The sequence below is a fragment of the Armigeres subalbatus genome, chromosome 1, assembly GCF_024139115.2.
Source record: "Armigeres subalbatus isolate Guangzhou_Male chromosome 1, GZ_Asu_2, whole genome shotgun sequence".
In the NCBI taxonomy this organism is placed as follows: domain Eukaryota; kingdom Metazoa; phylum Arthropoda; class Insecta; order Diptera; family Culicidae; genus Armigeres; species Armigeres subalbatus.
The window spans coordinates 190599839-190616335 of record NC_085139.1 but is presented as its reverse complement, the minus strand read 5'-3'; the positions used below and the strand labels follow the sequence as shown (position 1 = coordinate 190616335).

The 16497-nt window shown below is 38.8% G+C and overlaps 1 protein-coding gene and 1 long non-coding RNA gene across 2 annotated transcripts in view; one reads left to right on the top strand and one right to left on the bottom strand.

Moving 5' to 3' along the window:
- The window catches only part of LOC134206849 (uncharacterized), a 724314-nt gene that overhangs the window by 611294 nt on the left and 96523 nt on the right, over positions 1 to 16497 (top strand). The gene's annotated exons all lie outside the window — the stretch shown is intronic.
- LOC134209361 (uncharacterized) lies at positions 3135 to 3949 on the bottom strand. The gene is made up of 3 exons (XR_009978751.1): positions 3775 to 3949; positions 3581 to 3671; positions 3135 to 3380 (listed from the first exon to the last, which is right to left on the bottom strand). It is a non-coding gene; the product is annotated as an uncharacterized LOC134209361 (long non-coding RNA).

Here is a 16497-nt window from a genome sequence, read left to right as displayed (position 1 = left end):
TTTTAATTGGAATGAGGTTTGGCGATTGGGAAGGATGCGAGATCCGAGGCGGGACCTTTGATTTACCATTAGGCACCTACTTGTTTAGATGGGAAGATTGTTTTGTACCGTTGTTTTAGACAAATTCAAAATTGAATCTGTAGTGTTTGAAGAGGGAGGGAGGAGAGGAGAGGAGGATCTCGTGGAGGTAAAAGTGGAGTGCATAAATAAACGGTAGTCAGCGCGAAGTAAATAAGTGTTTGAAAACCCCGGAGTTCCGTGTCCGAATAAAACTGTTTTACAGGATCTATGGCCCAATTGAACGGTGCTGGCTTTATCCTTCAAAATATCCAAATGAATTAAACGATCAGTGCCGTTTGCACTGAAATCATCCCAAATCATATAATAGAGTGATTATTGTCCGCAGAAATAATTGCCCTGCAGAATATTTGCAAGAACTCGCATATTTCTGCTCAAACACCTATACGAAGAATTGGAAAACTATGACGTTTTCATATCGATGAATGAACTGCTGACGCAAATTCACAATTTATTAAAAAAATAGGGGTAAATATTGTGTAATACTCATAAAAACTATAGTAACAGTTTATGATTTCTATACATTTTGATGAAAAATATTTGAAAAAACCCAGATTAATCCACCTAGCGTTGGTGGTGCCTTTCTCGCATTTAGTTAAGACACCAACCTTATATGGGGTTTATATGGTCCGATGCACCATTTTCTTCATAACTTTTAAACGCAATGACCGATCGTTATAAAATTCAATAGTGATCAACAAGGCTTTGTCCCCTGTCGAATGAAACTTGTTGTGAGAAAATCGGTTAAAGATTACTATACGAAAAGTTGTCTAATGTTTTTTATAGCTTTTGTGCACACACATTCACACACACATACACACACACATACACACGGACAGACAGACATGTGCTCAGCTCGTCGAGCTGAGTCAATTGGTATATAATACTATGGGTCTCAGAAGCTTCAATAAAAAGTTCGTTTTCGGAGTGAAATGATAGCCTTTCGGTACAACTTACTTGTACGAGAAAGGCAAAAAATATTTGAAAGCGGTAGAATCAGTTTTAAAACAAGCTGTCTAATAGATACAACGGTGAATAGAAAAGATGTGTGTCATCTTGTCACTGTACGCGTACAGCGTGATATGAAAATCATTGTGCGGAAATCATATGTCTGTCGATAGTATAATGCTCATCGTTGCGATAGTTAAGTCATTCGAAAATAATCATATTTCGGTGTTTCTTGCTAAAATTCTGTGCAATGCTGCATAATCAAACATTTGTGTACCATTATTCAGGTAGGTTGAAACTTGTTTAATCGAATCTTACTATAAGAATGGTGAGTTCGTTATTTCTTTTTTTTATTTTAATAATTTTTTATGTAGTATTTGACTCGACATCCCGAAAAATCAGTCAATTTAATATCAAACACAGGAAATCTTGGGTTTGGTAATTTCTTTCACATCTCCTTCTTTTTCAACCAAATGTTCTCCTATTTGGCACGATTTGAAGGAATTGTTCTCCTTTGGAAAAATTTCAACTGGTCACCCTAGCCCGCTCGCGTGCCTCCCGCGTGCACCATATTGACAGATCGCAGTGACATTTAGAAAACTCATGCATCCATCAATGTTGCACTCACTAAATTAACTTTACTTAACTGTAAAAAAAAATGTAAAAAATAAAAGAGCAGCAAACAATGTAATAAAACTCTGGTCTTTATTTAGATGTTTACGAGGATCATAAATTTTATCAAATGTGATAACCACACCGTGGTAGCCTTACACGTATTTACAGTGACTATAATAACAATGTCGTCAAGTGTGAGAATTGGAACAGAATCATCTGTCAGTTCCATACAAATGCGCCTTCTAAACGAGCAAGAGACCTATCAAACGTAGCACATGGCAGAATTGAACACGCGAGCGCTGTCAGACTTAATCTCCAGCCTCAATTTGAATCACATTGATTTTGAACCATTCGCAAGTTCGCACGTTCAAATTGTTCCACATTTTTTATTGTTGCTTCCACAGTCACCGATAACTGCATCTACTCGTAAACTCACCGCCTCCGATTTCTCCAAAATTTAAAAAAATCAGGCCAAAATGAACCACGATTTGCTTCCAACGCTATGTTGGCTCAAAAATCTCAGTCAGCCGAATCAACGTGATTATTCTGCGCTCGTTCACTTGGCGAGTTCACCGTTTTTCTTTCTTGCTCACACGCACTGACGGCTCATTTTGAATCGAGTTTTGAGCCCTTCAAGGATAGAGTCGTCATGTCATTATTTTATTCTAGGCTAACTCCTGATGCAAACTTTCTTTGGTAAAGGTTAAATGTTTTAATGACTTTCTCAAAGATCTTCTAATGCAAGTTCAGTTTCATTTATTTTCAAATTTAGGATCTCCACTTAATCTCGCGCTCAAAGTTGCTGTGAGAGATTTTGTATAACTCTGAAACAGACTGTCACAGTCCTGAAACAGTCCTGACAACTTACCTTCGGTTTATCGTAGCATGGAGCTTCCGATTCAGCATAAACTTGAGTTTTGCGGCAGGGGGAAACCGTTAGGTAGTGATCATGGCGGGAGACGGCAAACCGCGGTACGATCGGACTATTTCCAATAGCCTGGTGAAATTAATAAAGATTAAAAAACATTATTCACTTATCGCAATTCTAGAAACTGTGGCTGAACCTTCTTCAGAACCTACACAGAAAGAAAAACCATTTGTCAAATTAAAAAAACCGTTGGTTAAAATAAAAAGTTGCGTTGGTTCTTTTTCGTAGAGAGTCGCGAATATTCAGAATAAAAGTTGACAAACTTTTGTTTCGAACGAGGCTTCGAAAGTTGTTGTCTACTCTGGAATTAAAAGTTTCAACTTTCAAAACAAAGTAGCAGAAATGTCAGATACGCTGTAAAATTAAAAGTTTAATATTTTTAGATTGAACTATGGCAGTTTTGCAAGCAGTTTTGATTCTTGTAAATAAAAAAAACAAATCAGGCATATCTACATTTTGAAAAGTCTGTAAGTCCAAAAACGACTCTTTTGCAAGCTTTTTTGTCTTTGAAATATAGAAGTTAATTTTAGACTCACAAACTATTCAAAATCTATGCATGACAATATTGGATTTTAAAATGGAACGAATATTTTTATTTACATCTGGACATAGTAGAAATTTTACAGGAACAGATTAAACCGGATTATCTTTTTGTCACTATCATGCATTAATTGCGCTTGATGTTCACGGTGATCTACATTATTCCTATATAATCAGGATATCGTCGGTTCCTCCTGGCCGTTCTCACGTCACGCCCACCACTATTGCACAAACGTGGAGTTGGTAGCATTTCAATCTCCATCACTTTAGCCTGTAAACGGTTGCGGTAAATTTTTTTTTAATTTCTAATGGTTAAAGAGAACTTAAATTACGCGTATACAAACTTTCCTCGCATTATTGCCAACCAATCTCAATGATGCGAGAAAATTGTGTGTCCGAGGGAAATGACACATTTTTGTCATTGTCATTTTTCCTTCGGTTATCTATAGCGCATCAACAAAGTTTTCCTACCTGTATAAGGCATTTCCGGGCTCAAAGAACAATTGCCCCAACCTCATGTTTGTCCGGATTTCTGGGAAGAAACATCAGAAGCATGGAGTTTCTGCAATGATAAACAAAACAATATGAGGTAAAACCAAGGATAAAACCTTCTCGAAACTGAACCTGGGACAGCAGCACATTCAGCAAGATGTATGTTTACTTACCTTATAAAAAATTGCTCGATAGGATGAATCGAAACCGAATCGTCTGCCTTTTTATCGGGGGCACAACGAAGTAGATTTGAAGACATTTTAACGAGTTTTCGTGCGGTAATAAACTTGTTATTAAATATTTACTGTTGATGTGAATGTCAACAGAAGACCGAGACAACCGAGACCGAGACAGTCTCGTTGCATTGTGGACCTACAGCAAATCAGTTGATGGTCAAAATTGTATTTACTCGTGCACATTATACATTTCAAATTGTTTTATGTATATTTATATAAAGGTATTATACACCGCCAAAAAAATCTATGTAAGATATATGTGTCGCCGTTATAAATTTTTGCCATAGCTTCACACTCCTCTAATCGATATAGAAGCACACATAAATTAAATAATTGCTAATTTGGAACCAAACATAAAGTTTATTTGGATATATATTTTATTAGAAGTTCGCGTGGAGAATGCTTATGTGTGCGCTGATCAGTGTTGTAAAATGTCATTTGCATTCTTTTTCATAATTTTCCCAGAACTTTTTTCAGTAGTTGGCTATCAATTATCAAGTATGGCGAACTTATAGCGCTTAAATATGGCTACAACTTTGTCTAACAAGAAATTGCTGTAAATATGTAATCTGGGGCGTGGGAGGCAAAATGTCATTCAAATGACATTATGTCAAATGACACGTGACATTTTGGAGAGATTTCACACTCTAGCCTCAGATGTTATATTTAGAGTAATGTACCTTTGGACAAAAATATAGCACTACTCAAGCGTTATGCGTGCATCTAAAATTTTGAAGTAAATTTGGCTTCCGAAGAAAGTTATGAACAAATAAGTCAAATGACATGCAGATGACATTTTACAAGCCTGGCGCTGATATACATCATAAGTAAAATCTATGGATTTTTGCCAATAAATATGTGTGGATTTTTAGTAGTGTAGACTTGATTATAGCATTAAAAAAATTGTGATGCTTTGAATCGAGCAATGAGCTATAGTTGAAATATATATTAGAGTAAATATTGTTTTCTTATTTCTTACGAGTTTTTTTTGTGTTGAGCCATCCCATAGTGATCCAAAGTTGAGTTTTCTTTTGTTCTATGCCAGCCATGCAAGCTAATTTGACAGTTCTACAATTCTCAAGTTGAAAGAGAAAACTTTTAAATTCACACTTTCAACAAGGGAAGAATACTTTCAAATCAAATACAATACTTTGGTTGTAAGCAGTTTTGACTTTTATTTTAAAGAAAAATACTTACTCTTCAGTTACAAAGTACAACATTTTTAATTATAACAATATTCGTTTTTTCTGTGTACCTTTCGTTTAATAAGCAATCCAAAAATAAAAAGTAGCATCTGCGCTGTGGACATTGCAAACTAATTTTGCAGTGGAATTTTGGTTTTGTTTTGCACTCTGTTTTGATGGCTACTTTTGCGACTTTTGCACAAACTTTTTTTTTGTGGATTTGACATTTCTATAGTTCTTACACTGAAAGAAAAAACTTTTAAATTTACACTGAGTACAGATAAAAAACACTTTCAAATTGAAAATATAACTTTCAAAGTAAAAAAAGAACTTTTAATTTTAGGAAAACAAACCAACTTTTAAATGTAAAGTGTAAAACATTTATGAAAACCATTTTTGTTTTCTCTGTGTACACAAAACTCGGCATTATATTCATAAGTTCACACATGGATTTTTGCAATGGGGGTAGCGAAATGGATTCCTTATTTTCAACACATATATTCCATGCGCCCGCATGCATCGCATGAGTGTTCACACATACTATCTATGTGGGCCTTAGTATCCACGTGTAAATTTATATGCAATTAAGTATGTGCCAACGCATGATATGCATTTTTCAAAATATTGCAGTTTGCGTTGAGTTCGCCAAATGCACGAAGTTGCAGCAAACATGCAAAAGATCTTGCATACAGTGTTGCTGGTAATTTTATCGTTTAAGAAAATTATGTTATAATCGAAGTCCTAATGATTTGTCATTCTATTTGAGCAACATATAATGAGCTCTTACTTCACATTTAATATATTGTGATAGAAAGTTATTTTTTTACAGGAAAGTATGATAAAACTAATAAATAAAGTGACAATGTTTGACATACTTTCCCTGAAAAGTAAGTAAAATATGTTAGCACCACTGCTCCGATGTACACATCAAACTATAACTAACGTGAATCCAATGAACAACGCGCCTAAATCAGACGAATCAGCATGAATTTTGACAGCTCGTTCCTGTGCAAGTTGCTTGCAGGTTGTCTGCAATGCTAATTTTATTTGCAAATCGCAATACATGGATTTTTGCCATAAAGTATTTGTCGATTTTCCTCCGTGATGTTATTCTTAAGTATTTGTGTTTTGAGTGCACAAATCGAAAAACAGTTTTTCCTGAGCATAAAATTCAGGACTGTTGAGCATCTTTTTGTCCAACATCGTTCATGCTGCTAACGGATTGATCGTTTCATATACGGAAGTATGATCTGTAATCTGAAATACCCATGGTATGTTTGTCTTTTATTGTTCCCGATCTACATTTTACATTCCAATTATTGATAGTTCTCGCACTACGTCTGCCATTTGTTCAACGCCCGAAAAACCAAAAACTGCTGTCCTGTCTGTCCTGACTACACATCCGTACAGTTTTTTTTAATTTGCAAACTTCAAGATCAAGACAATCAAAAAAAATTCCAGTTATATTTGTCTCAACTTTTGTTCCTTCGTCGGCAAGCAAAAACAAACATAGACTAGAGCAAGATGAATACACCACTAGGTGTTCCAATCTGCCAAATTCACGATTCAGCCATCTTGGATTTTAGTATGGGAGAGCCAGCCGGTTTGTTTATGTTTTGCACCAAAATGAATTTTTCACCCCCGCCTTCTTCTCGTCCATAAATTGGGCACATTGAAACACCTAGCTGTGTATTCACCTTGGACTAGAGATTTTTGCCTGATGCTGTTTTTTACGGAGTTGGGGCAATATTTATGAAAACACTCCATATTGATTTAATTTTACTTAATCACAAAAAGATTCACAAAATCCTAAATCTTCATGCACTGAAAAGCGCATGTTGCTTTATTTTCAAGTGATGCCAGAGTTAAGCCCCAAACGCAATACAACGGAACGGCGACGGAAACGGCAAATTTGACATAAAATATATGGGCTAACTGTCAAATTTTCCGTTTCCGTCGCCGTTCCGTTGTATTGCGTTTGGGGCTTTACGCTGAGGTTTATCACGTTGCAAAATCAACAGTTTTTCACTTAGCCGGTCTCTGAATCTGATGTTGCTAATCGACTGCAATTAAAATCTTCACGGCCCTATTTATTCTATATCATCATTCTACGTAGCAGTGTGACTTTTGAAAGTCAATTAGAATAACTTTTTCCACTGCATGTGGCACAAAACAACCTTTGAATCATAGTTCGAGGAAAACAAACCTTTCCAACACTATTCAATTTATCTTTTTGAAAGTTGAAAAGCATCAACGAAAGCAAACCTGTTGGTTTAACTAGATTCGTATGCTTTTGTGTATAGATAGTGGAATATATAGATGAGCGAAGATAAATCCTCTGTCTCCAAACGAACTGTCAAACGTGTCTCCAAACGAGCATGACGTCACGATTTCAATGGAAACGTTAAGGGCTGTGACGTCATATGCGCGTGTGCACGGGCAAAAAATCGACTCAGCCATGCTTTCGCTCATCTATAGATTCTACTATCTATACTTTTGTGTGTTCTCGCCGTATTGTGGATATACCGAGGCAATGCTAACGTCCAGGATTCGGAAGGAACTCTGATTTTGTGTTTATATTTGATCTTCATTTTCTCTATAGCCATACGATTCATCCTACATTTATCAGTCTCGAAAGAGCAACAAAAACGAGTTGACTTCGGACCGCATTGTATTTACATTTGTTGTCGAATACAGCACTCTCTACAGGTCGCATGGTGGGTCGGGTTTCTTCAGAATCATCCCCAACCCAAGTAGGGTTAATTTAACCAACCTAGACAAATGCATATTATCCAAAAGCTATTGACCAGCTTCAATAGCAAAGATGCAAGATGGATATATTTCCTGCTAGAGCTAATAAAACCCTCGAAAATTGATTTATTTTCGAAGTTATGCGAGAAATTGACCAAATTAGGAGCATGGGCGTAACTGGTGCAGTTACCCTACCTGGGTATCAGTTTGTTGAACTTTAGAGTCACGAAATTTGTTCGGCCAGTCAATGTTTACAGTGTTCTGAATTTGTTCTCTTCAAAGAAACGGAGCATTCTCATGGCAACAGATGTGTGGTAAATAAACGAGGCAGATGTGTTGTATGTTCGCTATGCAGTTTTATTGAGTGACATCAATTCCGTCATTTAAACGTACAACTCGTGCTGAAAAAATCAGTTTTTTGCCACAAGTGGTACAAACTACTATTACACTAGATATGAACAAATTAGCTTGATTTAAAAACAATCATTGTATACAGTGCCTACAGTTATTACAATATCGGTGCGAGGAGCTTACATTTTATGTATTAGCCTTCTGTATCCGCCGAAATTTTATACGGAATTGATCTTTTCGGTGTACTGGACTTACTGATATTTCAATCTACTCCAATTAAGAGTCACATTAAAATTGACAGTATCAACACGGCTTGCCGTCGGTTCCATCCCGCACAAAAGTATCAGTAGTCTTCAACTGATAATTTTGATAAAAGGGTGACATTGGTACGAAACGAGGCGTTGATTGTGACGGACGGTACGCTGTATAATGCTAATTGGAAAATTATTCATTTCCCAGTTCTCGTTTAATTAATTTTAATGGCGCGAGATAATCATAATTTCCATAACCGAGCAGCGCACGTCTATACCTACAGCAATCACTCGAAACGAACACTCGAAGTACCGTACAGCCACCGGGCTCCGATGACGACGCGTCACAACGGGATTTGTTCGAACAATGTCCCACCCATTAATCAAGCGGTGGAAAGATGGAGCAGGGCCGGGCAACCCCACGATCCACTTCATCGTTACCATTTTAATTCACTTCTTCCGGCAAACTGTGACGGCGTGATTGAAGTAAAATTCGGAAAAATATAAATATTCGCGTCATTGTGAATTGGTGCGGTAGTTAATTAAATTTCCATCCCTCAAACAGTCAAACCGAATATAATTGTATTTTTTCCAATCATGCATATGCGGGACAGCGATACAACGGCAAACCAGGCATAATTATCCTTCCCTCGCTAGAATCGACGTTTTTTGCACTTTTTCTCCCATGATTAATTTGGTGTAATTGATTGCAGAATACAGCTTATTGTTACTGTAACGACAAAATCCTCAGTACTTGATGAAACTGTTCCGTACTTGGCAGCCAGATGTAAGTCTAAGTTACAGAATTTAAATGCTTTAAGTATACAATGATGTATGTCATAGTTGTATACACCCAGACCAAAAATTGCTTGCAAGAACTACAAGGATCTATATTATGCGATATCTGCATACAAACTATAGAAGAAATGTTATCTTTGACCCGTCAGCTCACGAGTTGTCTTCTTCTTCTTCTTCTTATTGGCATTACATCCCCACACTGGGACAGAGCCGCCTCGCAGCTTGTTCATTAAACACTTCCACAGTTATTAACTGCGAGGTTTCTAAGCCAGGTTACCATTTTTGCATTCGTATATCATGATAGCCTCACGATGATACTTTTATGCTCAGGGAAGTCGAGACAATTTCCAATCCGAAAATTGCGTAGACCGGCACCGGGAATCGAACCCAGCCACCCTCAGCATGGTTTTGCTTTGTAGCTGCGCATCTTACCGCACGGCTAAGGAGAGCCCCACAAGTTGTAAAAGAACATTTTACTTGTTGCACGCAATACATGAACACGTTTTCTGAATAAGAAACTAGTGCATACACGCTTCTTATTTTACCACAACGTAATTTAACTATGATGCTACACATACCACACATCTCCCTTCTTCTCCGAAAAGACGAACTAAATATTCAACACCTTGGAATGCATGGCGTTTACATTGACCAATTTATCAGATTTATTCCAATGAAAACAGTGTCACAATCCGGCAACCCAAGTCCGGCTACCCAAGTTGTTGTTTGGAATGACATTTTATGGATTGTTCTGAAATTTAGAAGGGGAAAAGTATTTGGTTGGTACATGAATCATTTTAAAACCGATTGGAATCAACATTTGCTTGATTTTCAAAGACCGTCAAACAGTTTGGACGAACTGAAGTGATAGTTTTATTTTTCAGAAAATCTTGCCCATTGTGCATTTTTCGCTTTTATTATTTCAAGGAATTTCATACGCCCATAAATAAATACATTACTTCTATTTGTCGATCTAATTCGCCATAGGCACCATGTGCTTCATATCATACCTTACCATCAGCCGGGCAAATGCATTCTTTGAAAGAAGGGATCATATCTTCAATTTCCTTAAACCGAGCAAAAGCCTGAATTGAAAGAAGGGGCCATACTCTCTTTCGCCATATGTCATGCAATTGCATTCTTTGAAAGAAAGGATCGAATTGAATTGAAAAAAGCAGTCATGTCCTCTCTTGCCTTCTTCCTGGCAAATGCATCCCTCAAAGAATAGATCATATCTTTCCCATACAGCACAAGTTTAGCCATTCTTGTTGCAGTAACCATATTGTGACTGAATCCGGTCATATATAGGTTACTGAGATCGATGTGCAATATGTGTATTGCTAGGGTTTCTTGTCTTAAACCAAGCACACGCATTAATTGAAAGAAGAGGTCAATTTCTTTTTGCAATCTGCCGGGCAAATGCGTTCTTTTAAAGAAGGGATCATATCTTCCCTTGTCCTAAGTCGAGTAAATGCCTGAATTGAAAGGAGGAGTCATATCCTCTCTTGCCTTTTGCAGGAAAATCTATCCCTTAAAGGAGGGATCATATCTCACCTTGCCTTAAATCGAGTAAATGCCTGAATCGTTAGAAGGAGTCATATCCTTTATGCTTTCTGCCGGGTAAATGTATTCTTTTGAAGAAATGATCACATCCTCCCTTTCCTTAAAACGAGCAAATGCCCGAATTGAAAGAAGAAGTGATATTCTTTGCATCCCTCAAAGACTAGATCATATATCCTTTTGCCTTAAACCAAGCAAATTCCTGAATTAAAAGAAGGGGTCATATTCTCCATTGCCATCTGCCGGGCAAATGCAATCTACCTTTCTTTGTCTTGAAGCGAGCAAATGCATACATTGAAAGAACGAGTCATGTCCTATCTTGCCTTCTGCCGGGCAAATGCATCCCTCAAAGAAATTTTATTAGTACACCATCTTCGACCATGTCGCACAGATTGCTTCCTTAATAGCTAAATTATTCTAATTCTCTAATCCTAGCACTGAACACATTTTTGGACAGAATAAAATCGAACTTGTTACAAACATCGTTAAAAGAACGCAAACACAAATCAAAACAATTATTGTAGCCAAAGTTTGTTCTGTGAAAAGGGATCACAAATAAAGGCGAGTTTCGCAATCTGCGTGAGGGAACATTCCAACGTACGAGCTCCAATAGCTCGGGACAATCCAGATTCCCTGTCAGGAGGTCGAAGATAAACAATCTCTGCATTTTTAGGCGCCTGGCGGAAAGCGTTTCCAAGTCGATCAGCTTGCAACGACTTGGATAGCTCGGGAAAATGAAAGTTTTCTGAATTCTTTCGAGTGCCAGCGTATGGACCAGGTAACATGGAGACCAAACTGATGAAGCGTATTCTAAAATACTCCGTACCAATGAGCAGAACAGTGTTTTTATACAGTAAACATCGCTGAAGCCGGCAGCATGACGACGGATGAATCCCAGCACAGTGTATGCCTTAGATGTTATGATGCTGATGTGTTCGTTAAATCTCAACTTCGCATCGATGGTTACTCCTAGGTCACAAATAGAGCTGGCGCGTTCCAAGTCGTCCGGTCCAATGGAATAATGTTGCAGGATAGCGTTGGCGGAACGTGTAAAAGTTATGACCTTGCATTTTTTTCTGTTTACGCGCATGCCGTTGTCGCCACACCAAACAAGCAAACGATTAATGTCGTCCTGAATAACAGCACAATCAGCACGAGATGCAATTACGCGGATCATGATCATATGTCTCCTTGCCTTAATCCTGGCAAACGCCTGTATTGATAGAAGGAGTCTCTTTCTTACATTTTGCTTTGAAGCGAGCAACAGCCTAAATTGAATGAAGAAAGCACATCGTACTTTGCTTTCTGCCGGGCAAACGTATTCCTTGGGAAAAGGAATCATACTTTTCCTTACCTTAAAGCGAGCAAATTCCCAAATTGAAAGAAGAAATCATATCCTCTCTTGTCTTCTGCAGAGCAAAATAGATGGTAAGTGGAAAAGGCAGATATTAAAAACAATATCTCTCTTATCATGTAAAAGGGACAATAATTATAAAGATATTTTTTGCATTAGTTCCGAAATTGGTGATGTCACAACTATTATGCCAAATAAAATGATTTTCAAGAGCTTGTTGCACAGATTTTGATGGCAAATTGAAACCACACGATCAAAATAACGATCAGAAAAATAGTGCAAAAACAGAATACTGTGTATTCTTTTGCTTCAAATTAAAACTTTTCAATTTCAACAAAAAGCCAGTCGTTTGATGGTCCAATGATATGGCAATAGAAGCAAAGGACCCTCCGATCACATTAATTCTTTCAGAACGTTTTTATTTTACATTGATTTAACGTACAGATCTGGGTTGTTCCGCTCAATCCTGCCAAAACTAGTATAGAAAGAATTAAAAAGTGTGTTGAAATATATTTTTTTTTCGGATGGCCTAGGCCGTCCAAACTGTACTGGAGTACATATACTCTAATGCATCAGAAAATATCTCTAGAAACTAAGTGCTCAAAGCTGAGATTATGTCCAAATAGGTCTATGTCAGCGGTTCTCAACCTGGGGTACATGTACCCCTGGGGGTATCTTCGCTGGTCCTAGGGGGTACCTCGGACAAAAATGCGTAATGGCGGACGTATTACAATTAGAATCGAAACTTATTAATAAAGTTTTGACAATTGTATATTTTCCATTTCAAAACTTTGTCTTGTACATAATATGCATTATTTATTTTTATTTTTCAGACTAACGCCGGAGTAGTCTGTGCAGTGCATAAAAGTGTTCTCCATTCAGTTCAGTCCATGACTACATGTCGCCAACCACCTTGGCTTCTTATTCCCTTAGGATCGTTGTCAACAACCATTTTCACCAGATTACTACTCGTCATTCTGGCTACGTGCTCGGTCTACCGCAGTCTTCCGATATTCGCGGGGTGAACGATGGATGGTTATCCCAACAGCTGATGCAACTCGTGGTTCATTCGCCTTCTCCACCATCTGCACCCCACCTAATGAGCGTTTTGTAAATAGTCAGTGTGGAAGGGCGGAAAATCTATTCGATCGGAGCGCTTTGCTTTTCGGAAGGATTCACCCAGACAGCTCGTAGGCCTCCTTCTAAGATGTTCAGAAGCCTTCTTTCGAGAGGCTTGGAAGCATCGTTTTAAGATGCTTGAAAATCTCCTTTCAAGAGGCTTGGAAGCCTCCTTTCAAGAGGCTTGGAAGCCTCCTTTCAAGAGGTCTGCAAGCCTTCTTTCAAGAGGCTCGGAAGCCTCGCTTTGAAATACCCGGAATCCTCTTTTCAATAGGCTCGGAAGCCCCCTTTTAAGAAGGTCGGAAGCCTTCTTTCAAATAGCTCGGAAGACTCCTTTCAAGAGGCTCGAAAGGTTCTTTTCGAAAGGCTTGGATAACTACCTTCAAGATGCCGGAAGCCTTGTTTTAAGATGCCCGGAAGTCTACTTTCAAGAGGCTCGGAAGTCGCCTTTTAAAAGAGTCGGAAGACTTCTTTCAAAAAGCTGGGATGGCTCCTTTCAAGAGGCTCGGGAAGCTACTATCAAGAGGCTCGGAAGCCTCCTTTCGAGAGGCCTGGAAGCCTCGCTTTGAGAGACCCGCTTCAAAAAGCTCAGAAGACTCCTTTCAAGAAACTCGGAAAGTTCTTTTCAAAAGGCTCGGAAACCTCCTTTTAAGAGGCTCGGAAGCCTCTTTACAATAGGCTCACAAGCCTCTCTCCAGTAGGCTCGGAAACCTCCTTTCAAGAGGCATGAAAGCCGTCTTCCAAGAAGCCCGGAAGCCTGCTTTCAAGAGGCTGAGAAGCTTCTTTTCAACAGGCAGGGAAGTCTCTTTTCAAGAGGCCGGAATCCTTGTTTTAAGACGCCCGGAAGTCTACTTTCAAGAGGCTCGGAAGCCGCCTTTCAAAATGGTCGGAAGCCTCCTTTCACAAAGTTCGGATGGCTCCTTTCAAGAGGCTTGGGAATAGAGTTTCCATTTCCCGACCATTTTCGTTGTCCCGGGATTCGGGATGAACTTGTTCGTATATCCCGGGATCCCGGGATCCCGGGATTTTTCGATGTTTCCTTAGAGAACTCGATGTTTCCTTAGAGAACGATGTTTACTTAGTTTCGCGTTACACTGTTTGCGAACCGGAAATGAAACAGTATTTTTTGTCCCGGGTATCCCGGGATTTTCGGGATTTCAAAAATAATATCCCGGGAATTGGGAAATCCCGAATTTTCCTAAATCCCAGGATTTTATTTGTCCCGGGATGTCCCGGGATGGAAACTACTCGAGAAGCTCCTTTCAAAATGCTTGTAAGCCTCCTTTTAACAAGCTCGGAAGCCTATTTTCTGTAGTATCGCAAGCCTATTTTCAAGAGGTTCGGAAGCTTATTTTCAATAGGCTCGAAAGCCTGCTTTCAAGAGGCTGGGAAGCTTCTTTTCAACAGGCTAGGAGGCCTCTTTTCAAGAGGCCGGAAGCCTTGTTTTAAGGCACCCGGAAGTCTATTTTCAAGAGGCTTGAAAGCCTCCTTTTAACAGGTTCGGAAGCCTGTTTTCAAGAAGCTCGCAAGCCTATTTTCAAGAGGTTCGAAAGCCTCCTTTTAAGAGGCTCAGAAGCCTATCTCCAATAGGCTTGGAAGCATACTTTCAAAAGGCTCAGAAGCGTCCTTTCGAGATGCAAAGGAAGCCTCCTTTTAAGTGGCTCGAAAGCCGCCATGCAAGAGGTTCGAAAGCTATGCAGGAGGCTCAGAAGCCTCTTATCAAGGTGCGGAAGCCTACTTTTAAGAGATTCAAGGGCTTGAAATTGTCCTTTCAAGAGACCTGGAAGCCTATTTTCAGGAGGGGTACCTCAATTAATGCAATAATTTGAAGGGGTACCTCTGAAGAAAAAGGTTGAGAACCGCTGGTCTATGTGATCATAAGACATGAAATTATCGAGTTTTGAATTATCGTAACCTACTTCAGGGTCTCCAAAACGGCCTGAAGTTCAGAACATACGATCAACCAAGCCCTGCACGATGTATTCATGCAGCAGGTCCATTGAGCCGATAAGATTTCACTCATTACTTTTACAAACTACTGCAGGCCTTTTTGGTTCTCCAAAACGTCATGGAGTTCAAAACATGGGATCTATCCGATCAACCAAGTCCTGAATGATGTATCTACTACAGACCTTTTCGATTCTCCAAAACGCCCGGGAGTGCAAAAGATGCGATCTACGTGATCAACCAAGTCCTGAACGATGTATTCGTACATTCGTACAGAAACTGCTTAAACTACACTTTAAAATGCCTAACGGAATTCGTTGACAAAATAAAATATGTCGGTGAAAATGATGAAAGCACATGCGGGTTCGGTATTTGGCATCTAAGAGTCGTTGATGGACTTCGTCAGTTGGGCCGATGAAGCCCTTCTTGGTCGGCCGATTAAGCAGCTTGGAAGGAAGAAACCTCTATTTATAAATGGATCTTCTTCATACGTTTTGGTTCATATTTCCCTTATTTTGGACAGTAATTTATGGATAAATAAAAAAATCGATTTAAAAAATCTTCTCTGAATATTATATTATGGAGCATGGTAATCGAATAGCAAGACGCCGAATAAATTTAGAAGATAGAAACTATCTCGATCTTCCATTAAACTAAATCGAAAGCTTATAGTGATGGAAATCGTGTATCGATTCGAAATCATGTTAAATGATGGTTCTGGATTCTGGATAAGATGGACGAGAAGATAGGAGGAGAAGGTGCAATGGAGAGGACATTTTTGAGAATTACTATTTACCCAGCCACTGTCTGTCACATAATGAGCTGGGACATATGACTTTGGTCTAAACAAGGAATGTCAATACCACTCCAAGAAAAAGACTTACAACTCGGTTCGGGATACCCGGGCTACCTATGTTATTAGAATCCCGTAATGCTGGGTAGATACCTTTGCGTGGTGCATCATCAATTCGGAAAGAAGTGGATACGAACTTGGTGGATCTGCTAAACCCTCTGACTGATTAGAGTTCTGTGAAAAGGTGAGATTCTGAAATGCCAAACACAATGAAATCAGATCTCTGTACAAAAACGAATTCGGAACTCATGAGAAGAAGCAAAAATATGTTTGAATTTCAGTACCGATGCATGGTCAAAATCAGTATTATCCCACTTTTTGTTGAAGCCGAAACTGATTGAGTTACGGCCTCTCGAAGGTGGTTCATCCCGAACAAAAACAAAAATGTTGTTGGAATCCATGTTAGGTTTGGTAATACAGTCACCCACATTTTAAGAATCAAATGAGGGCTGCAATATTGGTAGGATCGTCCCCTTATGCTACAAAAGATTC